Source organism: Desmodus rotundus, chromosome 2 (genome assembly GCF_022682495.2).
Source record: "Desmodus rotundus isolate HL8 chromosome 2, HLdesRot8A.1, whole genome shotgun sequence".
NCBI classification, from domain to species: Eukaryota; Metazoa; Chordata; class Mammalia; order Chiroptera; family Phyllostomidae; genus Desmodus; species Desmodus rotundus.
Genome location: NC_071388.1, coordinates 190176098 through 190203195, shown reverse-complemented (window position 1 = coordinate 190203195; position 27098 = coordinate 190176098). Strand labels below are relative to the sequence as shown.

At 39.2% G+C, this 27098-nt stretch overlaps 1 long non-coding RNA gene across 2 annotated transcripts in view; it reads left to right on the top strand.

Annotated features, from left to right (window-relative positions):
- Nucleotides 1-27098, top strand: part of LOC128780337 (uncharacterized) — a 114876-nt gene that overhangs the window by 16881 nt on the left and 70897 nt on the right. For both annotated transcript variants that reach the window (XR_008426261.1, XR_008426260.1), the window contains exon 2: nt 19576-19648. This is a non-coding gene — a long non-coding RNA (uncharacterized lncRNA). The remainder of the gene's footprint in view (nt 1-19575; nt 19649-27098) is intronic.

The following is a 27098-nucleotide window of genomic DNA, read 5'->3' as shown; positions in this document are numbered from 1 at the left end:
GGGGAAATCTGGGGAAGTTACCTTCTTTCCTGGAGAGAAAGAGGGAGGATGTGACAGAAGAAAGTCAAAGTTCACTGTTGGAAGGAAGCATCGAGAGCAGTAAATCTGACCCTCAGTTTACAAATGAGCAAATTAAATAAAATAGTCATACCAGATAAGAAATGGTTAAGCCAATACTTAGAATTATGAAAGCAACAAGATTATAGTTGCTGAAAAGAAACACATGTAAGTGCATTTTTTTTTTTTTTTGGTCCAGAAGAGTGGCATCCTTGTGTGGTGGACAGACTTAGTTCAAGTTCAGATGCCTAAGTTCCAGCCCACAGGCTCTGTGATTTTGTGACTCTCTGCCTCTCTGAACCTCATGTTCTTCATCAGTAAAACCAGTGCTGACTTTGCCTCTTAATCTTGAACATCCGAACAATCAATGGCTCTGTGTTTATTTATTCTTTTGTTTCTTCAGCAAACATTTGTTGAATATTATCATGTGAGTCTTTGCTTTGTGAGGAAGGGAAAAATAAAAGAAAATCCTTGACTTTATGGAGGGTACAGTGTAATGTAATATGTAAACTATATAAATGATTTATTCAATACTAAAACTTGAATGCTGTCTGCTTAATAAATTAAAAGTCCTAAAAGGTACAAAGAGTTGGTAGAAGAAAGGGACTATTTCTCACAGGGAGACAGAGTGCAGGCAGCTTTGTGAAGGAGCACTTTTTAATCACGGAGGGATGGATAAAGTTTCATCAGGTAGCAGTGGTCTAGGTGGGTAGAGGTCAGGAAAGCACCCAGAGTGCGGGGGAAAAGCAAGGTTAAAAGATGCAAGGACAGAGGGAAAACATGAGGGTTACGTTCAGAGAACTGACAGGTGGTCAGATAGACATGGTCGGAACATAGACTTCCTGAAAGGAAGTCGTGGCAGATGACCCTGGAGGGATCGGATGGAGGTGTGGCACCCAAGGCTTCTGACATCAGGAGAACTCAAAAGCAACAATCTCCTGGGCTACCTAGATACTGAGGATACACAGATGAATAAGACGTGGGATCTGCATCCAGGAATTTGGACTTTATTCAGTGAGCAATGAGGGGGCCGACAGTTAGTGAACAGAAGAAATCAGCATGGCCAGGTATGAACTGCAGGAAGCCCACTTTGGCAATGCCACTTGGGATAGAAGACAACAAGAAACTGGACTCGGGAGCTACTGCATGGGAGGAAAGGTGATATTCAAAAGAGGGAGCACTGGACTGGGCTTTGCTTGGTGGCAGTGGGACTGAACTTTCCGAATGGTAGTCCTGGAGATCTGATAAAAGCTATAGACCCATTGCTCAGATGTCCATACCCGGGTAGGAGATTTTGCATACAAGTTTAGTAGGTTTACAGAAATCACTCGTGGACCCCAAGTAAAGAAACCCTGATCTAACCCCGATCATTCTATAGAGCTTATGTCTATAGAATGTGTGCCGTGGGGTAGGGAGTTAAAAATACCTCTAGGCCCTAAGCCCGACGTTTGGGAGAATGACGAAATAGGGATGTCCACAAGATGAGCTTATTGAGGATGTTTGTGGTCATATCTTTCTCTGTAGTTTTCACCCATTTTGGGGGGCTCTTCCCTGATTTGGCTCTCGTCGTCTTCTGAGAGGAGACTGGATTAAATTCAGTGAGTGGAGAACAGCCGCACTGCACTTAATTCACTTGAGTGTGTGCAGACGTATTACTTGTGACATGGGGCTCAGGAATATACGTATCTCCCTTTTATCATATTCACACAAGTTCTTGCATATTTTAATAGTTGGAATTTAATCTCCCCCATTGATATTCCAAACATGGTGAGTGTATTCAGTATTCATGTGGCTCTGATAAAAAATTATATGGAAATTCTAGCACAACTTCAGTAATTAATGTCTGCCAATTATAAAGGGTTATAATTATAGCACTCACAGGGACTTATGTAGTATATAAAAATATACAAATAATTAGAGAAATTGATTTCCTATACCCAATCCTTCTGATTATGAAAAAACTAATTACTAGCTAATCATAATGTGAAGAATGTTAATAAATGGTCAAAATAGAGGAGTACTTGTTTTTAGATTTCTAGGAGAAACATTTCTTTATTTTTTGTTTACTTTTTTTGTTTTGTTTCATGGTAAGAACACTTAACATGAGATCTACCTGGAGAGGAGTATCTATTTTTGGATAAAAAGAAATATAAAGGCATTTAAAAGGCTAAGAATGAAATAATTTATTTCAATTCAAAATATGATCTATGTATTCTTATGGAATTTTTGACATGATAGACACTTGGGTAAACTTTGTAGTTCTAAATCATGAATCATAAAAGAATTTAGAACTGGCAAATTTAAACCCTTCTAGAAATTTAGAAGGGTTTAAAAACCCTTCCCTAGAAATTACCCAATCCAACCGTATTTTCCTGTGCCAGTGGAGAAATGAAACACACGCACAAAGTTTTCTTTTTTACAGTGGTCACTGAGTTTCCAGAAGAACGGGGGCCCTGAATTTGGAAGGAACCCTGTATTTCCCTCCTAGGGCATACAGTGTGATCCCCACAAACGGCTCTTTTGTGAAGAACTAAAGTGGCCCATGGTGTTGAAGGGTCCTTTAGACTCTCACAGAGGAGTCCTTGGTGAGGCAAAGTGTCTGTTTGCATGTGAATTAACTTTTCTTGATGTAGTGAATAATAAATTAGGAGCATTAGATTCCACAATTCTAACACATACCTAGAACTCATCAATGAAGCATATAACTACACTATACGCACCTTGCTAAGTAGCTGGTCAGAATACTCAAACGGGACTTCATAAATCCCACCAAGTTCTTTCTATCCATAGGGTTTCTCCACATGACAGGAAGAAGGGTGTCAGCTGTTCCTATGCCAGCCAGAGTCACCTTAACCCAAATGTCAGAACACTTCAGACCTAAGAGTCATAAATAATGGCAAATTTAAAAATTCATGGAATCTGGTCATTTCATTCCTATTAACAAGATAGACATTATTCATATTCTTACAAATAAGCAATTATGTACCTACAAATACAACGCCACCTTGGTAGTCATCGTTAATGTGTTCTGGAATTTGTGAGGAGTGTCGAAACCCACGATTTTTGAACAAGTGGCGAGTGATGAGGCATTTTCTCTTGTGGGGCGGCATTGTGACTCATACAAGTTCTAGCAAGTGCAGCGTGTCCCGAGCAAGCACCGGGTGCTGAAACATTTGGTTCTCATCAAAATGCAACAAGTACAGGGTTTGGCGAGTTCTGCAGCTAACGAGTAACAAGGTATAACAGTACATAAAATGCTACCATGGGTGAGTTAAGGATGGAAGGTGGTCTGGGCATTGATTTTTGCCATTAAACAAGGAATCTATCTGGGGCAGCTATGGTGGTACCTGGGTGCTGCCTTTGTCTCTGAAGTCTGTTCTCTGTCCCTTGGATATTTGTCTTACTTTCCTAATTTGGCTTCTAAAAAAGAATCATTCTATTTTACAGCTAGAAGGAACTAGAAGGTAGCTTTTACTCAGTGTTCTGAGATTAGCCACCTTAGAATTAGCTGCAGTGTTCCTTGAAGAGAGAATATGCAGACCCCACCCCAGACCTTCACCACCAGAAACTGGGGGTGCAGACAAGCAACTTGTGTTTTAACAAGCCCGGCAGGCGATTCTTAAGCAAGCTAAAATTTGAGAACCACTGATTCTAGACAGCCCATCCAATTGACCTAGCAGGAATCAAGGCCAGGGGAGTAATTGCCTGTTCATACTAACCATGGGTTAATATTATCAGCAACAAAATAAATCAAAGCAACCCTTGTAGAAAACTAATCCTTGCTTTAGTTAAAACTTGAGGTAATTTTTTACTTCCCTTATATTTGTAGATATAACCGTGGTAGCAAGGAAGAAATGAATTTTAAGTTTAAGATATTTGAACATTCTTAAAGGTCTTTGAAAACTGTTCAAGACTGTTTGCAAAAATGAATTACCTTTACTATGCCTGAAAGGTGTTGCATTCACTAGAAGAAAGACTCAATTTAAATCTAAAGGATTATTTCTAGCTTTTATCCCATGGCAGAATAAATCACATGGTTTGTTATTAGAAATTAGACCATGAAATGTTCAATAGTATTCAAGTTTTGAATAAGAAGTATATGTTGTCAAATATTTTGTGATGGCCAATTGAGACGATCCTAAAATAGAGATGGAAAAGGAATTCAGTCCGTAAAGCAGCGTCTTTGCCAAAACAGAGGCTGCGATTAAAACAGGGCCTGCTCCCCTGCGTGGTGAGAGATGAAATTCTAGTCAAGCACTTTGCTGCTGCTAGAGCTGGCACTTTTACAGTAACCCCCCTTTTAATACGACTGGCATCTAACCCGCAATGCACATGGCCAGAGAAGGAGCGGGCAACTATGGAGCTCATCTGCAAATTCTCTGCTTTATGTGTCTAGTTTCTTGTAATACTCTCAAATTTCTGAGTGCCAATGGAGAAAAAAAAAAGTTCCCAGGGAGAGATGGTCCAGCTTGAGGTCCATATCCTGTCATTGATTTCTATGCAACACTCGCATCGACTTCAATGGGAGTTCCGCACTGGATCAATGTCAGGATATGGGCCTTTACATTTAGATGTGAAAGTGTTTTAATAGTGGTTGGCAAACTAGTGATGAATTAAGGGGAAAGACACAAAGAACTGGCTGGAAACTTTTAGACCTATGCGCTACCTTTAACCCTTAGAAGAGTTATTTAAAAAAACGAAACACGGTGGGAAATCCGCATGTTGATTTGGGTCACTGAGTGTTGGAGTACTCTAATTAACCTGCTTGAGTCTACTCTAGGTTCCTTATAGACTGTGGGAAGCAAGCCCTTACTGAAGTGACCAAGCCATTTGAGTCACGCTGTGCTCTGGCCCGTGTGTCCCAAACACCATGCTTTTCTCTCCCGACGGGAGGCTCAAGGGAAGATTTACCTTCACCATCTTATGATTCAGAACATTAGCGTATCCCTGGTAATTTAATTGGAAACACCCTCTTTGGATCTAAAGTCAGGCAGATAAGGAACTAAAAAATGAATTGTCGCTGCCCTTTATGGTAATGCAGTGTACTCAGGGAAGTTTCCCTTTTAGCATCTATATATAGGGTGTGCATGGATATATGCAGGGTGTGTGTATGTGTGTGTGTATATATATGTTTCTTTTTCATACCTAGACAGATCAAATGAATATGTGTTCACAGTCTCCACTAGTGAAAACGTTAATTAGCATGCTTAAGGCTTCTTTCAGGCCGAATAGTTTGTGACAGTTGTACCTTTCTTCCCTTGCCTCATTCACTAATAATTTTGTCTTTGTGATCCCCTTTCTCCTTGCTGCAAGTTAAGTTACTATGTGTGTTTATTCCAGAATTTAACTGAAGTAAGTCCTAGGTTTCCACTGTGAACACTCCCAGAGCATCCTGTGATCACCACAGGAAGGCACCTCATCATGACTTGGGAACCAAACATGGATTCTCCACTGGATTTAAGGATTTCATTCAGTCCCTGTTGTCCAGGCTTTAGTGTGAAGATGGTTGGTTGGTTGTAGGTGTTTTCAGTTCCTTCACCCTAAGTTATAAACATCTCCTTTCCTTTTTGACCTTCATTATAATCTTCTGTTGCATGATCACCAATTTGAGAGAGGGACAGACATTGAAGATGGTTTTTTTATTTCAATTTAGTCAAAATATTCATTCCCACCATGCTGTCATTCATGGAGAAGTGTTCAGCTGAAGTTATTACTAATGTTACACACGTCAGCTCTTCAAATCATGTCCGCGTTCTGGTGCGTAGCAACATGGTTATTTCCAGTACAGATAGTTATGTTTAAAATAAATTTAATGAGGGAAGACGACTTTTGTAGGAAGGAATGAAATCTGATTTTAACTCTGTGTTTTGGAGCAAAAGGACTGGCGGTTAGGCTTCCATCTTCCTGTTAAATCTCACACTACACATTTCAAATTCGTACTGCCAGGACTCTGGGGATCAGTTACTGGAAGAGTACATATGTGGGCAGGGAGAAGGAAGAAGCCTGTGCCAGGAGAGAGCAGGAAAGAGAATATTTTTGTTAATGGAATGGCTGATGAACTCATAATAACACTAACTAAATATGCATGCAGAATAGAGAAAAATGTCAGTGTCCACTGAGACATATAGAATGTGAGTATTGTCAAGTGAATGCTGTCTTTCTGTATATAACTCGATGTTTGACAGTTACCATCAATCTTTTCAGAACATTGATTTGATTTTTAAAGTGGGACTTTCTGCGTACCTCGTTGCATAGGTATTGATATGTGAATTCTGACATGGACCTCTTCTGAAGTGTGACATAGCTTCCTCCCCAGCACCGTTCACGCACCTCGAATAAGAGGGAACAAGGCGTGTGGCGTACAGAAAAGGGTACTAAATCCGTGGTTGTCAAGGCCCCAGTGCTAGGCACGGAAAGAGCCAAATGACATTCTAGGAAGCCGGTGAGTAGTTACCAGAGAGAAAAAGGGCACATGTGATTTATTAGTAGCTTTTATTTTCAAATCTTACTAACTCAGCATCTCCATTTACTTTTTCAGTGTTTATAGCATCTAACTTATATGTATCATTTTACAGATATTAAACAGTTATAAAATTTATCAATCTGAATAGATTTTGAGAAAACAAATTATAACGTGTTTAAGATTTTTTCATGAAGGAAAGAATAGACTCAAATAAAATACTGTTGTTTTATTGCTTTTAGAAATGCAAGCTTCAGAATTAATTAGACCTGTAAGGATTTTTTTTTTTAAACTTTCCAAAACATCAGAAATCGCATAAATTTACACACACACACACATTTTACACTAGTAGCAGCACAGACATGGACTGAGTTTGTTAACTTATAGCCTAAATAACTTTGCTGAAAACATATAAAAGTGAATCTAGAAGGCATCTTTACACAGAGTTGTGCTTTCAAATTCACTAATATGAAAAGCATTTTTACAAGCCTTCTATGTAACACTCTTTCTTCATATCAAGAAAAAAAAAGCTAAGGTTAGTGTTTAAGTGCTTTGCACATTATAGATGCACAATAAATATTTTGTTGGATAAATGTTGATTTACTAGTTATGCAGAAAAGTTAGTTGTCACTTAAAGGCTGAGTTAGTGGTTATTATTTGTGTGGTTTTAGTTTGTGCTTTCTTGTCTACATACATGGAAAGATTAAGCTTTCTTTTTTCCTGCCTTTTTTTCCCCTTTGGATATAGCTGATCAGCTTGTAAAGCTTCCTTCAGGGTCAATGCAAACTCAGACTTGTGTCATTTCAAGTGATAATCCAGAGAGATTAACTCCACAAAGGGACAAAACAAAATAGAGCAAGTGAGTGTGTGTGTGTCTGTTGTGTGGGAAAGAGAAAATGCACTGAATTCTTTATTCAGAAGCAAAACAGCAGCTCCTAATACAACTTTGTGGATTTATGCCCTTTGCTCCTAACCTCAAAGATGACTACGCTCATACAGACCAAGTTACCAGGTCCCATTAGTGTGGGCCTAGAACAATGGGTGGGATTTGCTATGTGGAGCCCCGCCCAGTAATTTTTGTGATGCACAGCTGTGTCTGGGAGCACAGCTGTGCTTCCTGTGAGCTCTCCAACATTTTGCTGTGCAGCTGTGTGAGCTGCTTAGGACATTGTCAGGAGGCAGCTGCAGAGGCTGCCGGTTGTGTGGCGATCCCCTTGAACCTGACCTGAGCTGGGAGTCAGTGGTGAATGTGAGGCTCCTGTAAACTCCACGTTCTGAACACACACCAGATGTGCACTGTGGAGTTTGAAGGAAAAGACTTAGGCCTAGGTTCCTTGTAATATTTTAGCTACTTTCATTATAAATCTCAAAACTATTAAATAGCCTCCAGATTGTTATTTGATTGCCGTACGAATAGCCACATAAATAACGTGTGTGGTTCTAACTGTATTTGAGGACTGAAGAATTTCCCTTTTATTAATTATTTTAAAGCAAGTACCAGCTCATCTATCTTTAAAATTAAATCATATACTTAACATGCTGTACTAAGTTAGACTTTAGTCTAACTTAAATTCTCTTCTAAAAACAGATTTATTCTTATAGGATAACAATTTCTATTTATACTTAAAAAATGTTATTGTTATTCAATTACAGTTGTCTGCATTTTCTCCCCATCCTTCCACCCCACCCCAGCCAAACCAATTTCTATTTATACTTTATTGTTTTATAGGTTAGCTACAATTTTTCCCCCATTAGCTAAAAAGGTGTTTGTGAACTCTACTGTAAGCTCAATATCATGACAAGGATCATCAAAAGTAAAAATTAAAAAAAAATTCTCTGACGTCAAAGACACTCAGGATACAAGATTGAAACCTGTTGCTGCTGCCCTTGATTGAGGCCCCGGGTTAGATGAGGGGCGAGGAACCCCAGAGAAGAACCGCCAGTGTGTGTTCAAACTGGGAAGGGAAGGTAGGAAGGGACTAGTGCAGGGGAGGGCAAAGGCAGTGCGCAAGACCGAGTTTGTTCTTGGAATTTAGTTTATTAATGACTGTGTTCTTTTCCATAAAACAACTGTAAACCTGCTTTGGTCCCACCGTGTATTTTAAACATGAGCTTAGTTTTAGAGAGAGAAAAAAAACAATGTGACAAGTGTCCTAGCACGTGAGGAGAACTTCAGGAGCGGTGACGAAGGTGGGGAAGGCATCTGCAGTTCAGCAGGTGGCCTTGAGCTCTGTGAGCAGAGGGCGCAGCGTGAAAGGGGACTGCGATCAGACAGGCGAGGAGGAGGTGGGTTAGAGAGAGCTTCAAATGTCATCACATTTGCTACTGCGAACACATTGGAAAATGTTGAGGGTTTCCAACTTCTAAACAAAACCCTGCCCAAGTTAGTGAGAGTAAGTAAAGGCTCAATTAATATTGAATAAGATGTCTTTGATGAATCAAATATCAGAGGCAGTCCTAAACATAAATCAAACAGTGAATTTAGGTAGCATATCTGTCGGGGTTCTAGCAGGAACCAAATACATCCAGCAGGGGCTGAGGCATGTTTTGATGAAGGTACTTTTTACCAATTTAAAAGAGCAAGGGTATTTGGGGCACATTCGGACTGACAACAAAAGGCAGCCATTACCTTCTGTAAGCCGAGGTGGCGGGGAGGGGGGCACACACACAATAGTTCCTGAGCCCAGCTGAGAACTGGATTGTGCAAGGAGGGCTGCAAGCAGAGGCTGTAGCGTTAAGCAATCAAGCCAGAACGGAGTGAAAACAGCACAGAAGTGAGAGGACCCTGTACTTGGATCTTTCTCCTCCAGTATCCTGACCTCCTATGGGCAACTGTCCTAGGCCAGACCCAACCAGAAGCCAAAGGACAAGGGAGAGCATGGGATGAATTTTGTAGAAGTCGATCTCCAAGGGCACGGAGCAAGACTGAGATGGATAGAGAATGGTTCTGGGAGCAGATGGACAATAATGAGCACCAAGTGGTTAAAATTTTTTTTAATACTTTATTTCCTAAATTTGGAGACAAAGATTTTGTTTAAAATTTGAGTTCCACAAACTATTGATTTCCTAATTCATTTATGGCTAATTGAAAACCATTATACTTTTCTTTACGAAAATATGCCAGCATGTACTTGTCATAAGCGTGTCTTCCCCTACTGTATTAGAAGAGCGTGGTGCAAAGCCATGTTTACACAGTTCACAAGAGGAGACACTCAGGTGGCCAGTAAGAACTGTGATAAAGTATTTGACTTCAGCAGGGAACACATGCAAATAAAGAAAACCAAAGTGATTCCGTGTTTTTCCTGAGCAAACTGGAACGACCAGGAAAAGGGTGGATGGACTTCCAGAGTGGGCGAGAGTGAAATTGGGACAGCCTGTGTGGAAATTAACTTTGTGGTTTACATCAAGAAACTTAAGGAAACTCATTCATCTCTCCTAAAACCAATGTAGTGGGACTTATCCTAGGGAAAGAGGCACGCAAATATGTATGTTTACTGTTATTCAAAATGGCAAATATTAGAAACAAATTATTACCCATTTGGTGAGGTTTCAAATGACAGATCTCATTGTAGAACATTTGAAGTGCTTGAAGCTGCTTTGAAGGAAAGATAAAAAGACAAATGTTAATTACATAAGTATAAAAAGTACAGGAACATTATTATTTAGCAGAAAAAAATTGAAGGGATAGAAAGATGGCCACCAAAATGTTAAAAATAGTAATCTCTGAGTGGTGGGCCAGTGGTAATATATTTTTCCTATCCCCGCTCTGTTTGTTGTCCGTTCCTTCGCTGTGGATGTGAGAGCTCACTCTCCTCACTCATGGCATGGGGTGATCTCAGTCTCTGAAATTCCTTTTCTCACTTCCTTCCTTGATCCCCAACCCACCGTCTCATCCCCCTCTCGTCCAGCCAGTCTTTCCTGGCACGCTGGTTATGACCTCCTTGTGTGACTGTGACCTGTTATCTGTGTGTTGTTGTTCTGTGCACGTGCATTTTTAACTTCGGTAAATGATATTGTGCTGTAGATGTTTTGTTTTTGTAACCCAGCGCTTTGTTTTGAAGATCTGTGGACATTGCTGTGTTTACCTCTACTCCTCCTTTTCTTACTCCAGCTTAGTGCTTCAATTCAAAAATGGACCAAGGTTATTTGTAATCAGAAAAGTATAATGCACAGAAAGAAAAGGTATTTTTCTTTCTTAAATGCCAGGTGGGTGCCATGCAGTCCTTCAGCTAATCCTTAACTCGAGGGAAAGCTTGGCACAGGGGAACCCTTTGATTTAGTACAATTTTCGGTTAATAGAAACGTATATTTTTTAATTTTGTAAAATAAATCAGTAGTCAGAATTCTAAACTATGGCTCTTGAATATTTTATTGTATGGACTGAGTAACAAAGTCAAGCGCGGTATAAAAAGTTAAACCTGGCCTAGCGTGGCAGTTCTCAAATGTCTGGGTCTCAGGGATATTCTTCATTCTGTGAAAATTACAGAAGACCTCAAAGACCTTTGTGTAAATTTATTAAGATTACGTAGATTTTTGTGGTTTATGTAGATGAGGTCTGCCCATATTTACTACATTAGACATTAACACCGAGAGCTTTTAAAAGCATGAGAATCATGAGAATACACAGACACATTCATTAGCTGTCAGACTGATGACATTTCGCTGTTCACACAGCTTCTGGAAAATTCCACAGTACATTTGTGACGGAGCGACAATGAAAAGGGCAAACCGTGTCTTAGCATTGTTATGCAAATAATTTCTACCTCTTGGACCTGTGAAAAGTCTTGGGGACTCCAAGGGTCCCTCGGTAACGCTTTCAAAACTGCAGATTGTCTTTGAAAAATGCGAATTTCTTACTCTCTTGCGCCGGCAGAGCTTGCACTCATTCCCAGTCCAGAGCCCTGAAACAACACGTGCGAGGCCCCATCTCACTCAGCAGGTTGAGTCCTGGGGTGGTGAATGGTCACCGCCGAATCATGTAATGTTCGCAGTTAAATTCCTCCTAGCATTGTTCTTACATATCTTTAAATTATTGGGCAAATGATAACTTAATGTAGAAATGATTAATGTATTTTCCTATTCAAAAATCAGGAGGTTGGACCTAACATAGGTTTATTCTCTGCTTATTTGTTAGCTTAATTTTATGAAATGTAGAGATGTACAAACAGAATCACCTTCCTTGATACTTTAACACATTACCCTTATTAAAGCAATGTCAGTGTATGAAATCCAAGTTTCCAAGTTATTGTAGCCCTGGGTATTACATTTGGCTTCTTTATCAGGCTAATCAATAGCTCCTATTTGGTGAAGCTCACAGAACCCAGAGAGATAAAACTGATACTGTGATGTGGGAGTGCAGGCTACCCGTTGGCATTGATCTTGGGTACTGGTCTAGATATATGAAGATATGGAGATGACAAGCCTCTCAGCTGTTGGTACATGTAGAGGAGAGATCCCTGAGCTGATAGGCACTGTGAGGATATTGATTAAATTGTAGATTGGGAAGAGGGGCCACAGAAAGGACAGAGAGGCAGGCTTCGTCTTCTGGATGAGTTCAGTCATCTTGTTGAGGAGGTACGAGTGTAGTAGCAAGAAGAAATGCAAAATGCCTGCAAATGAAAGTCTTAGAGGGCCCGAGCTGAAATGCTGGGAGCCAAAGCAGTACAAGGACCTCAGAGCCTACAGGTCACCGCTCAACTGCCTCACAAAATTTGTTTTGTTGTCTGCCACCGCCCGCTGCTCTTCCTTCACGGCCCCTGCCCAGTCTGGAACAACAGCAGAAACATCTCTTAAGAAACACGCCAAGTTGTCCAGCATGATCGTCACAATAGCTACTACCATTTGCTGGGTCCTTGTGGTACGCCAAGTTCTGAGCAAGGTGTTTTACGTGAATTCTCAGAACAGCTGTATGAGGCCGGTTCTACTATTTCCTCCATTGCACAGGTGGGGAAATCGAAACAGAGAGTCTAAGTAATTTACCCTGGGTCACATGGCCGGCCAGTAAAAGGGGTGCTAGAAATTTTGTATTGCCCTAGCAGAAAGGGTTTGTGTCTTCAGAGACCAAGACGGAAGGTAATATTTTACCTACAAGGATAATTCTCTAACGGTGGGATTTTAAGTACCTTAGCCTCCTTAGATAGGACAAAAGTGGATTTTTGGACAAGAAAGAAAAGCAGTTTCTTTCTGGTCACTTCAGATCACAAAGCCTCTGAGGACCCGTGGTTTGCACTTATTATTAGCAAATCATTACCCTGGGACACAGGGGAAGGAGAATTTTCTAAATACATTTTATAAATATGTTTTAAAACTGCAAATGCAAAAGCATTTGCTGCGCTGGGATTCAGAGAGAATCCAGAACAATAAAGTCAAAGTGATAATTGTAGTCTTTGAGAAGAGGTTACTGAATAGGTTTGAAGTTTTATTTGCTGAGGACTGTGCTGATTCCATTGTACTTTTGCATGTGACATGCATAGCTCGTGTACCAGCCAGGCACTGATTAAGAAAAAGATGGCTCTTTGAAGTGTAACTCTGTATAACACAAAAAACTATGACCACGGAATAAAGAGGATTAAACAATAAAACACTTTTGGAGCCCACCTAAAAGAATGCATGGCATGCTTGCGCCACCTTGTGGATGAACATATACTTGCACTTTTTTAACTAGGAATCTGAAGCAATACAATTTAAAACTATTAGATGCTTATTATCTGTTTCCTTAGTTATTATACTGTAATTAAGGAATATTTATGATGTCCCAAAGCAACACTCAATATTAAAAGCTTATGTGCTTACTCTGTTTTGGTAATTTAAATACTACCTTTTTTTTTATAAACTAATATAAAATTATTTTTCCTGCCCTCTTCCTAACTTATACCTACGGACATAAATTATTTCCTGCATAGTATTTCATGTTCAGTGAGCAATGCATATTGTGATTAGTATCCAGGGTTTCAATTAATTTTTCCATTTTAATAGTAATACACATTTTAAAACTTAAAAAAATATATTAGGGTCCTATGTACCATTTGTAATAGGAAATTGTAAAAAGAAAGCAAAATGTCAACTGATTGACGGGACTTCAAGTTTAAAGACAGCCCAAACCAGAGCATCTATTAATTTTGTTTCATAAAAATCTATAGAATTTAGGTGAATAATTACACATGCAGGCATGTCTTTCTGAACTTGTAACATTTTATTTCACCCTAAAGGGATAAAATCAGATTATACCATATCTTAAGGCAAATGATGAAAGGAACTCTTTTCTCCATTTTACATGATTTTTTTTGCGTGTGAGAGCTATAATGCCGTATAAACAATGACTCTTCCTAAGGCTGAAAGGCATTATATATTCCAATCAGATATCTTTTTATAGACAGTCAGACACTGGAGATGAAAATAAGGTGATAAAATGTTATTTACTCATAATTAAATTGCCCCGATTTGAATGACAATAGGGAACTTCTCTTCTATAACTGGATCATAGGGGAAAAAATTTGAATAAGATGTTACTATCCTATGTGATTCTGTTAATAAATAAGCCACCATCTGTTCTTCTTCTTTATGATTATTGTAGTCATAGTCCATCTTTAATCCCAGGGTCCGTGAATCCTTAGCCTTCTTCTCACTGGCCACCTGGTCTAGGTAGGGTTTCCTTGGGAAAACCCATAGCTATTTTAATATTAGTCTAAATATAAACGGACGTACTGTAAAAGTAATGGGATAATGCAGATAAGGTAAAATGCCAGGAATGTGGGGATGATTTGCTGTCTTGTATTTCAAATAATTTAAACCATCAGAAGTTACATGGCATTAAACAGAAAGCAGTTTGGGAATAAACATGGCCTGGGTTTAAATGCTAGAACCAACACTTAGTAGCTAAGTGATGTTTGGCAAAATATCCACCTTCTTAGAGCCTTGGGTTTCTCATAAGTAATAGCAATATAGACACAATGGGACTGTTGAGAAGGGAGAATAAAATAGCATCAGTAAAAACATGGGCGCATACAAACAGGAGAGGAAACAAGGAACATATATGGAGCATTTACTTTTTCCCTTCAACAGAATAGAAGGCATTCACAGACTAGGCTGTATGGGTTGCAGGCTTAAACTCAATGAAATCTTTGGATTAAACAGAAACGCAAGTTAACTTAGACTTAATGGAGTCAGACAGTGGACACCAGTGACATTCAATAAATTTAGCAAATGCTTTATCTCATCTCTGTCCCTTTCATTTTGCAGTACAGTTGTAGCAATTTATTTTTGTTGGAATTTATTTTGTTTCTTAGATGTTGTTGTTGAAATCTGATTCTTAAGCTAGAAACCTAGGAGTCTTCCTCAATTCCATACTCTTCTTCAGGCCTCAGTAGAATCCACCAGCAAACGTGGTGAACTAGATCTGCAGAACGTTTCTTAAACTCTTCTAGCTCTCTCATCTCCCCTGGTGTTCCTGTGTCCAGGCTAGCTCTTTTTCATTCTTGATAGCACTTCCTCCTTCCCCTAACCCTTCCCCTGATCGAGAATAGTCCTTGCTGTCTTACTCCCATTTTATCTATCTTAGAAAGAGCGTCCACTATGTACCAGGAGCGATTCTAGATATGGGATAAATAAATTAATGTAACAGACAAACATCTCTAACTTCAAAACTTACATCCTAATACAGAAAACAAAATAGGATTTTTTTCCTGATTTCTGTTTCTGATATTTCATTGTTGGTGTACAAAAATGCCTTTGGTTTCTGAATATTGATTTTGTATCCCACTGTTTTGCCAAATTCAGTTATTAGGTCGAGTAGTTTTTTTGTAGAATATATAGGATTTTCTATGTACACTATCATGTCATCTGCAAACAATGACTGTTTTGCTTCCTCCTTTCCAATTTGGATGCCTTTTATTTCTTTTTCTTGTCTGAGTGCTGTGTCTAGGACTTCCAATACTACACTGAATAGGAGTGGTGAAAGCGGACATCCTTGTCTTGTTCCTGATCTTAGTGGGAAAGCTTTTATATGAAAAGATGCCCAGCATCACTAGCCATCAGAGAGATGCAAATTAAAACCACAGTGAGATACCACTTCACACTGCTGAGAATGGCCATCATAAACAAATCAACAAACAACAAGTGTTGGAAAGTATGTAGAGACAAGGGAACCCTAGTGCACTGTTGGTGGGAATGCAGACTGGTGCAGCCACTGTGGAAATCAGTATGGAGATACCCCATAAAATTAAAATGGAACTGCCTCATGACAGTGGGGCAATTCCTCTTCTGAGAATATATTCAAAGAAACCTGGGGCACTAATTTGCAAGAATATATGCACCCCCTATGTTCATTGCAGCATTATTTAAAACAGCCAAGATTTGGAAGCAATGTGTTTACTTACCTCAGACATATTCTTGTTTCTGTGGCGACATGCTGGTCATCATGATGTAATTAGCAAAGAGACTAGTCTTTTCACTGGAGTTTTCTAACTTAAAATTCAAAAATCTCAAAAGCAATGCCTTATGGTAGCAACATTTTAATATAAGATCAGCAAACTTATTAGTTCAAAAGAAAAGAATTTAACAGTTTAGCTGAGGATGCTCCTGATGGATGTTGTCATCCTAACTACAAGAAACTGTCTTTCTTCTATGATGCAGATTTTGAGTAGACTAGGCTTTTGCATTCAGGATCGGAAACCCCAACGTTCACCCTCTTCTCAAACTTTCCGATATCATCCCTCACTGACTCTGTGAGTGTTTGTCTGCAGTTGGCCTCGGTTCCTCCTTATTCTTCCTCCGCTTCTCAAGCTATCACCACACATTCTTTCCCTCTGTCACTGAAGCTCTAACTGGCTTGAGCACCTTTATTCACACAGTTTTAGCTCTCATTTATCTCAATCCCTCCTAAAATCTACACCCACCAGCCCTGTTTTCTCTCTGGATCTCCAGTCCTGCATTTCCAGTCAGTTGCCTGAGACATAGTGTCACCTGTTTATTTTCAGGTACTTCAATGCCACGTGGTCCCACCGGATTTAGCATTTCACTTTCATCTCTCTTGCCATCTTTGTTTCCATTTCCAGATGTCGTTATCAACCCTAGAAAATAAGGAGATTATCACGGGGTCATCCTTCCTCCTTCCTACACATCCAGCAGTTATTTATCTATTCAACAAACATTAAACATTAGTTGTTTGCCAGGGACTTGGATACGGCTCTGGGGGTAATATGGTGAGCAAATCTGCCTGCTCCCTGTCCTTACAGAGTGTGTCCTCCATTCTTGTCACTAAACCCTTTATTCTATGCTAAGCTTTGATCACTCGCTCCTGTCCATCTCTGTTGTCCCTGCTGCTTTGACAGCGAAGGGCCACCAGGCTGGTTTCTCTGCCTCCACTATTTCCCCTCCAGTCAGTCTGCATTGCGAATGGAGTCCTCTCTCCCTGCCACAAGGAGACTGCGGCACTGCTCGGTCCTCACTGACACATCTTTGTTGAAACTCCCGCACTGACAAAACCTGGTGTACAGTCCATAGGAAGACATTTCCCCTGGATTTGCCTGTCCATTTGTGTCTTCTTCCTCCTTCCTTCCCTGGTCCTTTCTCAAGGTCCAGGTACCCAGAGCTTTTCACCAGAGACTGGTCATGTGGCCTTCACACTCTTGTTAGGAAAACCATCTGCACTTTTCAGTGATTGGTGAACACTGTTTAGAAGACAGTTAGTAACCAGCTCAAGTGCCAGCCCCTCTCCGACATCGTCCTCGATTTCCCATGCTTCACCATTTAGGGCTCCCCTGGTAATTCTTACTTGTAACACCCACATCCGTAATACTCATGGTCTCCAGTTTTAGTTTCTTTGAAATGAAGCAAGAGATGAGAATATTTTTGAAATATTTTAATTTCAGAATCCTTACAGATTTTTATAGTTTTTTTTTTTTTCTGAAGTGTTTTCTCATTGGACTCTGTCTTTCAGCAGGCCATCTGTATTGAATCTTTCCAAAGCAATTAATTTAGTTTTTTCCCCCTAAATACAGTAAGTTTTAGTTTATTTACAGAGTTGTACAACCATCGCCACAATCAAATTTAGAGCATGTTTATCACTCCAGAAAGAATCCCTATGTCCATTGGCAGTCAGTCTCTATTTGTGCCCAAACCCTAGCCCTAGGCAACCGCCAGTCTCCTTTCCGTCTCTCTGGATTTGCCCGTACCGGCTATTTCATATAGATGGAGTCAGACATTACGAGGTGTTTGTATTTGGCTTTTCCACTTAGCATGATGTTTTCAAGGCACCCATAATATAACTGGCATCTGTATTTATACATACTTATGGCTGAATAATATTCTATTAAATGGATATACCATGTTTTGTTTATTCACTCATTAGTTGATAGATTTTTGGATTGTTTCTACTTTTGACTATTATGAACATTTCATCATGATTTGAATTTAATTTTACTTTTAATATAAGTAACTTTTGTCACTGTTATTTGCTTAACAGTTAAGAGTATTCATGAGTTCCAGAGTTAGATTGTTTGCTTTTCAATCTGCAACTTACTATCTGTATGAGTGGAAACATTTTCTACCTTCTTTGGGCCTCAGTTTTCTGAGAAAGATAGTAATAGTGTCTACCTCATAGGGTTTTTGTTAAGTGGATTAATTTACATAAAGTGTAAATTAAAGATAGTGCAAGTAACATAGTAACCACTATAAATATTGCTTGCGATATAATTATGTAATATTTATTAAATTAAATAATTCTAATAGCAGGTGCAGCTGGTATGACAGTACTGGGAACACACATGACTGCTTCTTGATAAACTTGACCTGTGGGATATCTAATAGCTGGGATTATTCAGTGTTCAGTGTATCTTAGTTACTGCTTTACAGAGAAAATAGAAATCGTTAGTTAAAGTTAACCTAGTGGGACACTTAGAGGAAGGTCAGTTTAGACGCGTCTACCGTTCTGGGTTTGCTCGGAAAGATGAGGTTAAAAATCAGAACACAGATAAAATTGCTGATGGGTCCTTGCCTTGCATCTTTACAGACTTTGCTACTTAATTCAGGCCTGCGTTAAACAGGGAACAAATAGGCACTCAGGGGGAAATACTGACTAGAAGCATCCAAGTTTCCTCATGTTAACTAAGCGTGCCAACACCAGCTACATCTATTTTGTAAGGTTGCTGTGATGTTCAATGAAGATGTGTCACGAGATCTGTTCACTGAAGTTATTTTGCTAATTTTACAGAGGAATAATGAACAAACATAATTGCACATATTTAAGATGAAGAAGGCGATAATTGGATACACACACACAGTGTAGAATGTTTACCAAGATCACGATCATTGACGTAGCCCTCACCTCACCTAGGCAACTCCATAGGTAACGTCTTTTATCCTTTATCTTGTTTCTTTTTCTTTTTCTTTCTCTCTCTCTCTCTTTTTTTTTTTTTGCTTGTGTGGAGAGAGTGCTTGAGATCTACTCTCAGCAACTTTCAATATCATGTGATGAATCTGAAAGGCATTGTGCTAAGTGAAATAAGCCAGACAGAGAAAGACAAGTACTGTATGACATCACTCATGTAGAATCTTTTCTAAAAATTGATAATTTTATAGAAACAGAGAAATAGGTGGTTTCCGGGGGAAATGGGGTGATGTAGGTCAAAAGTCACATGGTTTCAGAATATGTTCTCAGGATCTAATGCCCAGGATGGTGACAATAATTAATAATACAGTATTGTGTACATGACCTGAAAGATTAACTGAATCATTGCTTGAACATGTGGGTATTTGTTTGATGTCTAAATTGGTCAGGAAAACAGAAGCTACCAAGGTTTTTACTGTAGAAAAAGGTTTAATGCAGGGAATCTGAAAGGGTAGAACCTGAGAGGAGTTGGACCCATAGTCTCAAATGCCTGTGGAAACCAGTGTGAGTACTTTTGAAGAAGTTACCCCAAATCCTTGGGCAAATTCTCATGACACAGAGAATTTGACACATGAGCTGTCTGGCTGTACCACACTTGCAGCAACTGCCATCTGAGAATAGTGGCTCTCTTTCTCTTCTACCTTCCACTTCTCACACAAGCCTCTCTCTGCAGGACTCTAGCGGGGCCCTGACTGGTGAAAGGAGAGGAAAGCGCAGAAGGCAGAAGCGGTACACGTTGTCAACATGTAGGTCACTTCCAGCGATGATTGGTAGTCTAATTTGGGGAATATTTCCACTGACATTTGGTGCTTGGGGGGGACTGTTCAGATGCTTCTGTTCTTCTGGTCTGTGTGGATGGTCTAGAGTGCGGAAGTGCTGAGTGGGAAGCAAAGGCATGGCTATGGAGAACTGCATGCACATTCGAAAATTTCCTTTGAGTGATTTGCCTCCAAGGTAATGGCTGGAGGTCAGTAATTTTCATGTAAGTGAAGTGGAATCTTGCCCAATGTAGTGGTCACAATGAATTAAAAGAGATGTCAAATAATTTTGAGGCATCCTGACATGAAGCATTTCGAATGAGGCAAAGGAGACATAAAGTGGAAGACTCATTTCCCAAAGCAAAGGGTGATCAGATCAGCATAGTGAACACTTTTGTGCTATTTTGAGATTTATTTAAACATAATCTTTTTCATGAAGGTTTGAAGTAAAGTGACTGCTGGTTCATTAAATCTGGTACATAGAAACCTGTGTCTGTTCATGTGTATATATGTTGAATACATTTTTTTTTCTCTCCTCCTTCTCCTGGTCCATCTGGGGACCAGGCCAAAGCCCCGACGACCATTCAATAGTGCTCATCAAGGTAGAGAAGAGGTGCCAACTTTAAAGATGAATCTACCCCAGAACGAGTACTTGGCAGCATCAAGGTCTACGTGCCCCGTGGGTCTTTTGACATAAAAGTCCAAGTTCATTTCAAGTAGAACTAGAAGGAGGTGAATGACTAAGCTGGGGCAAGGCTAAGAGAGCAGTAGGCCTGGAGTGGATCGTCAAAATTGGGCAGAGTTACAGATAGGAAACCTTACAATGGACTGTCCCAACGAGTCCAATTTAGGAGAGAGAAAGAGAGCACCAAACATAATCAGCATTACACAAGTTTTTCCAATATTTACTTATTTCCTGACAGATTTTTAAAATATCATATATATTAAAACCTACTTACAAAAATCTTTTTCTGAAATATTTATATATATTCTTGTATGTTAAAGCAAAATTATGTTATCTGAAAACTTAAAATAACAAGCAGAATAATTTAATTTCTTAGTCATATCCGTCTCTAGTACGATGGAATCATATGTATAATTTTATGCATTTTGATGCATCTCAAATACTACAAGTTAGTATACTAAGGATTCAGCATAGCAGTCATCTTTCCACCATTTCTAAACATTTGTGTCCAAAGACCCTACGCATAGTGCTTGAAAGGGATGCATTAGTTATGTTGCGCCTGGAAAGATTTGGAACAGGCACGACCAGGTATTACTGGTTGTGTTTCAGATTTATGCACGTGTGAAAATAAGAACTCCTTCACTCTCTATGAGTGTCACACACTACTAGATGAACCCATAACTGTAGATGGAAGTACAGAGCAGACACCTCCCAAACCCACCCCCACTCTAACTGAATCTACCTGATTTCAAATACTGGTTCCACTACCTATTTGTGTCAATGTGAGGTTCCTAACCTCCTTGCGCCTTAGTTTTCTCATCTGTGAAATGGAAATCCTATGTAAGGTCTAAATAAATCAATAAATGTAAAATGCTTATAACAGTGCCTTACACAGAGAAAATAAACTGTACTAGTAATTGCTATAGAAAAACTTCCTCATTCCAATACACTGATTAAAGACTAATTGTCCTACAACTTCACAGGTGTTTTAAAAAATCCTCAAATATCCCTTTATACGCTTAGGAGCCTACACCATTTCAAAAATAGCTTATATTTAATCATTTATATTGTATTTATTTTATTTTATAAAAATCACATGTATTATTGCATCATTTAATTTTTTTTTCTTTTTGCCTGCATTTCACTATTGCAGATGAGCTTTATCTCCTAGTTCTAGGAGAAACCTCCTATCACTTCTGTGCACTGCTTCTAGAAAACCCTGCCGTTCCCCTTTTTCCATAAGGAAACACTACAGAAAATGTAGACTTATGAGGTAGAACGGCATAAAGGTAAAGGACATGGACTTTGGAGCCAGTAAATGTGGATCGAATTCTAGTTTTTCTGTGTACGCACTAATCTCAGGAGAATTTTATGGATGGTATAACCTTTCTGAGACTATCTTGTCACGAGCAAAATGGAAATCATATTTTCTTCTTAGGGTTATTATGGGGCCTAAGTAAGACCATGAACTTACAATACTGCGTACAGTACCTGACATTTAGTAAGTGCCGTAAAGCGTTCCAAGGGCCATTTTTAGACCTTCACATTCATTATTTACTCAGTCCTCCCAACAACTTTAGACGTCAGATGTATTCTCTCATCACTGTTACTCCAACAAGGAACTGAGACCCAGAGAAGTCAAGATACGTATTCGAAGATGCACCCATGACCTTAAACCTGTATGTATTGGACACCAGTGGCTAATATTTTTCTTTTTAGTTGAAACATAGCTTACATAGTAAAATGCGGAAATCTTGTGTGTACAGTTTGAGAAAACTTTATATACGTACAAACTCTTACGACAACTATGAATATCAGGATGTGACTTAGCTACATCACTCAGAAAACTCCTTCCTGGCTCTTCCAGCCAGTGCCCACCCGCCCCCGGCCTGTGTAACCACGAGTCTGGCTTTTAACTCTGGATATTCATTTTGCTGTTTCTGAACTTCATGCAGATTCATTTCAACGATATGGAACTTTTGTGTCTGGCTTCTTTCACTCCTCCTTTTACCTGTGAGGTTAATCTCATGTTGTTGTATGTAGCAGTGGTTTATTCTTTTCGATTGTTCTGTTCTGTTCCATAGTATGTTTATATCAGAATTTAGCCATTCTATTGTTAAATAACACTTGGGTTGTTTCCAGGTTTGGTCTTTTATTAATAAAGTTGCTATTCACATTTTTGTTTATGCCTTTTTGTAGACATATTTATTCATCTTGGATACATAGTGAGATTGCAGCATCATATAGGTTTGTAAAACTTTATTCGGTGCCTGAACTCTCAAACATCATGCCATCACAACTTTAGCAGGGCTGCCTGGCCAGTGTGTCATCCCCCGCTCCTTTCCTGAGAACAGTGTACCGAAGCAGAGGGATATCGCGTAGGTGTGTGATCCCAACACTTCTTCCTCTCAGTCCGTAGTCTATTGGATTAGAGTTGGGGCTTTAGAGTTTTTAATGTGACCTTGCATCACTGTTAGGCTGTGTTATGCTTTGGACATTTTAAGTCTCTGAGCCTGAGTTTTGTGTTTTATGTAAACAAGGTGTAACAGGGGTGCCCCGTTTGTGGTGTTTGGAAAGACAAAGGTAGAGTATTTGCAGCATGTTTTAGTACAGTAGCACAGTGCAAGTACTCAATAAATGGTAACAGTAATAGCTATCATTTTTGAGAGGTTATTAGGAGACAGACAATACCCATATATTATCACAAGTAATCATATGGAGATACAATGGCTATTGAAAAACACTACATAGTGAATAAAGGTTTAAATCCCTTTAATGAAATTTAAATGTTTCTTTTTCCCATTGTGTGTGTGTGTGTGTGTGTGTGTTGTTGCTATTGTTCTTATAACAGTTTGTTGGTGAGGCTTATTTCAAGACTTGCCAGCATTGCATAGGCATTTAACTTAGCATTTTTCTTAAGAATTATTTCTGCTTCTCTCCGACCCTTAGGAAAAGATAAGAGAATAACACTTTGTGCTAGGGAGTAGAGTGGTTAATTTAATTTTCTCAGGATGTTTATACCTAGTTTTCTTATTACCCTATTCCAAAAAAGATTTTGTAGTTTAAGAATGAATATATAAATTTTTTTAGTGACTTCAGTTTATAATAAGACGAACATTTGATAGAAAAATGCGATTTTCTGAAGTACAACTCACACCATTTCCAACTGGCAGGTGTAAATTAATGTAACAGAGCAATAATTTTCTAAGTCTTACATGAAATTGAAGTATGTAAACCTCGTCTTTCCTTAGAGTACAAGAAAACCTATTGACTGTAATGAAAATAGTGCTACTATCTCCTCTCCCAGCTTCCTTCTTGGAGCTTTGACATTTGAATTCACAAGTTAGCTTTTATTTTAACAGTTGCTGAAAATATACATGTTAGCCCTGGCTGGTGTGGCTCAGTGGATTGAGTGTTGGCCTGTGAACCAAAGGGTCACCGGTTCAATTCCCAGTCAAGGCACATGCCTGGATTTCAGGCCAGGTCCCCAGTGCGGGGCACCTGAAAGGCAACATTGATGTTTCTCTCCCTCTTCTTCTCCCTCCCTTCCCTTCTTTCTAGAAATAAATAAATAAAATACTTTTTAAAAAAGAAATCAAATATACATTTTAAATGCCGGCAGCTCAGAAATAATTCCCCTTTTCCTAGCATTTTACTGGTGGCCTTTAGTCACATGGTTTTGCCTTCCCATTGACCTAGCTTGATTTGAAAATGTTGCCTATTGGGGGGGAAATAATTTCTTAATTTCAGGCAAGTTAAGCCACTCTGTGCTCCAATCTAGACTATGGGTGTGTGTGAGTGTATATTAGTGAATGTGTATAGACACAGGTATTTTATTTAAGGAAGCTCATGTGTCCTTCGGTACCTAAGGAGAATGGTATAAAGTGAAAAGCTTGCTGAGCTTGCTGAGCTTGCTGAGAAATCAGGTGTAAGTTAATTATATTACATGGCAGACGTTCATAAAAATATAGATGGTAGAGAACAAAAATCAGTCAAGAAAAAAATGGAATTAAAGTAAGCACCAGTGGCAGTACATTAAACTGCATTAGGATTGACAAGAGGGTTTGCCTGTGGTTCAGTGAAGTACGTTCCAGGTTTCTATGACCTCCCGGAGGCACTTGTACAAGGACTGCAGACAGGCAGGCGTGTGTGGCAGTGCTTCATATTTGCACTAATGCCAGAAACTCTTAGAAGTTAATGAGATGGAAATGTTAGAAAAGGTTTCAAGGTTATTCTCACAGATTTACGAGAGTATTTGTGTATGTGGTTATTTATTTAGCATGGGATTGTATCTTAGCAATCACAAGACAAGAGTAAGGATAATCCTGATTGATTTTTTAATTCACTTCTCAGGCTTCCATTAATTTTTCCTTTTAGTTACATTACATCATAGTTTCCATGATTACAACATCTCCCCCCCCCATAGTTTTAGTCTTTTTTAAAAAATTTTAAGAAAATGGGAATATACATTTTTTCCTCTTTGAATTTCCACTGAGGTGATGAAACTTTGGATAATGAGGATAAAAATGAACACATACTATAGTTGTCCTTAAGGAATTTTCCAGCTCATGGATGTGCGAATTGCTGTGATGTTTGGGTAATTTCATTCTATTTCTGCGTGAAATCTAGTAGCCTGCTGAGTTTTGTCAAAGTTCAGCATTTCCTGGTGTATTCACTTGGTTTTTCTTTGTTATTTTCTAATGGAATAAATCACCTTAATACATTTCCTAATAGTGAACTATTCCTACATTCCCAGGAAAATCTCACTAAGTCCTAATACGTGATTGTGGTAATATCCCACTGCATTCACTTAGTGTTGGGGCAGCTATTCAGAGTTTTTCAGTAGTGTCCATAGGTGACATCAATCTACAGCTTCCCTTTTTCTAGTAGTTTAAAATTCAATTTAGGTTCTGAGGTTTGTACACTTAACTGTGGAGATGATACTTGAAAATGTTTCTGTGTTGTAATACACTACAATGAGCATCTCTTCTTTGAAAGATAGGCAGCGATGTAGTTTACCTGGATCCAGAATCTGTTTTTTTAATCTTCACCTGAGAATATGTTTATTGAGTATTTAGAGAGAGAGATGCCTCCTGCAAGTGCTCTGACTGGGGATCAAACCCACAACCTAGCTATGTGCCCTGACCTGGAATGAAACTCGCAACCTTTCCTTGTATGGGACAGTGGTCTAACAACGGAGCCACCCAGCCAGTGCTCCAGCATCTATTTTCAATGCTAAATAAAACCTTTTTAGACTCCAATCAAATCTTAGGAACCCAAAGATCTCACTGAAATGCCTTTTGATACTCTTTTGATTGGCAAAAATTAACCCCAAATTTGAAATACTGAGATTTCTTATTAAATGGAGAAGAATTTGACATTTTTTTTTGTTAAGGGGAATATTTCCATGATTTGGATTCATCAGTTCCCAAGAGGAACTGGCATGCACCAAAGAGGAAGTCTTGCATATGTGCCCTAGGGGAAAGAATGTTCATAGAAGCACTGTTGGAAATAGCGAAAACGGGAAATAACCCAAATGCCCATTAGTGGGCATATGAATAAACACATTTCGGTACATTCAGTTTTATTATAGAAAAGTGAAAATGAATGAATGCATAACACCTTTGTGCATCAATCTTAGTAATATTAGGTTCAGCCCTAAAGCAGCCAGAAGATCCCCTTTTATTTTGACTTAATGTTCAGCCTATGTTGATACCACAGCTTCAGTTATAAGGGTAGGAGATTCAGTAGAAGATTTAAGCACTTTCTTTTGGCAAATTCATCCCTGCATGTATCACAATCACATTAGTACTATATAGTCTTCTTCATAACCTAATGATAATGATGTTGGCAGTGAAAGTAAGAATTGACCCTAAAGAATGCTCCCATAGATTGATTTCTTTCTGTGGGGGTCATTGCTAGTTGCTTACTTTACTTCTGTAGTTATAGAACCCCAGTTATATACTCAGCTAAATATTCATTTTCAGTCTCCTTGAAGCAAGGAGTAGTCTTGTGACACAGTTCTGGCCAGTGAATTGTAGGTGGAAAACTTTTTGCCAGGGCTTCTTGGAAGTACTTCTCCTCTCCTGATTACACACACACACAGACACACACACACACAGGAGGGATAGATTAAGTGGCCAAGGCTCCTTTTTTTCTTCCCTTCTGGAATAAAGATGTGATGTCTGGAGGTGCAGCAGCCATCTTGACACCACAATGGCTAAAGCCTCACTTTAAGGACTGTAGAAAGTTTAAAGATTCCCACTGTCATTGTTTACCTGCTGCACAAGCACCTAGACATCGAGGTTTGACCTTCCTGTTGTGAGATAAATGCTTCCTCCACATGTGGGGGGGTGCTCTGCCCCCAGGGCCTACCCCCGGCCGCCACGGATGAGAATAAGTCTACCAAGACATGATCTGCTTGGGGAGGAAAGGTGGCGGATCTCTCAAAGGAGAAGGACCAAGAGCCTTTTCCTCAGTGTGCTTTTATTGGGTTCATTTTGCACAGGAATACAGGTAAAGCTCATTAATCATTGTCAGGCAGTAAGGATCAAACAATAGGTAACATACAAAGAACTCTGAGGGCTTATTCTGAGTCAGGGTCCCTTAGCTAAAGGACTGTAAGACTTTGGGAAACAAACTCAATTCATGCTTGGACCCTTATCAGAAAACTGAGGACATTCTTAGCAAAGCAGTTTTCATGGGGTTTTATGTATTCTTTCTTAGGCCTGATTGCTCTGGGGAATCTTCCCT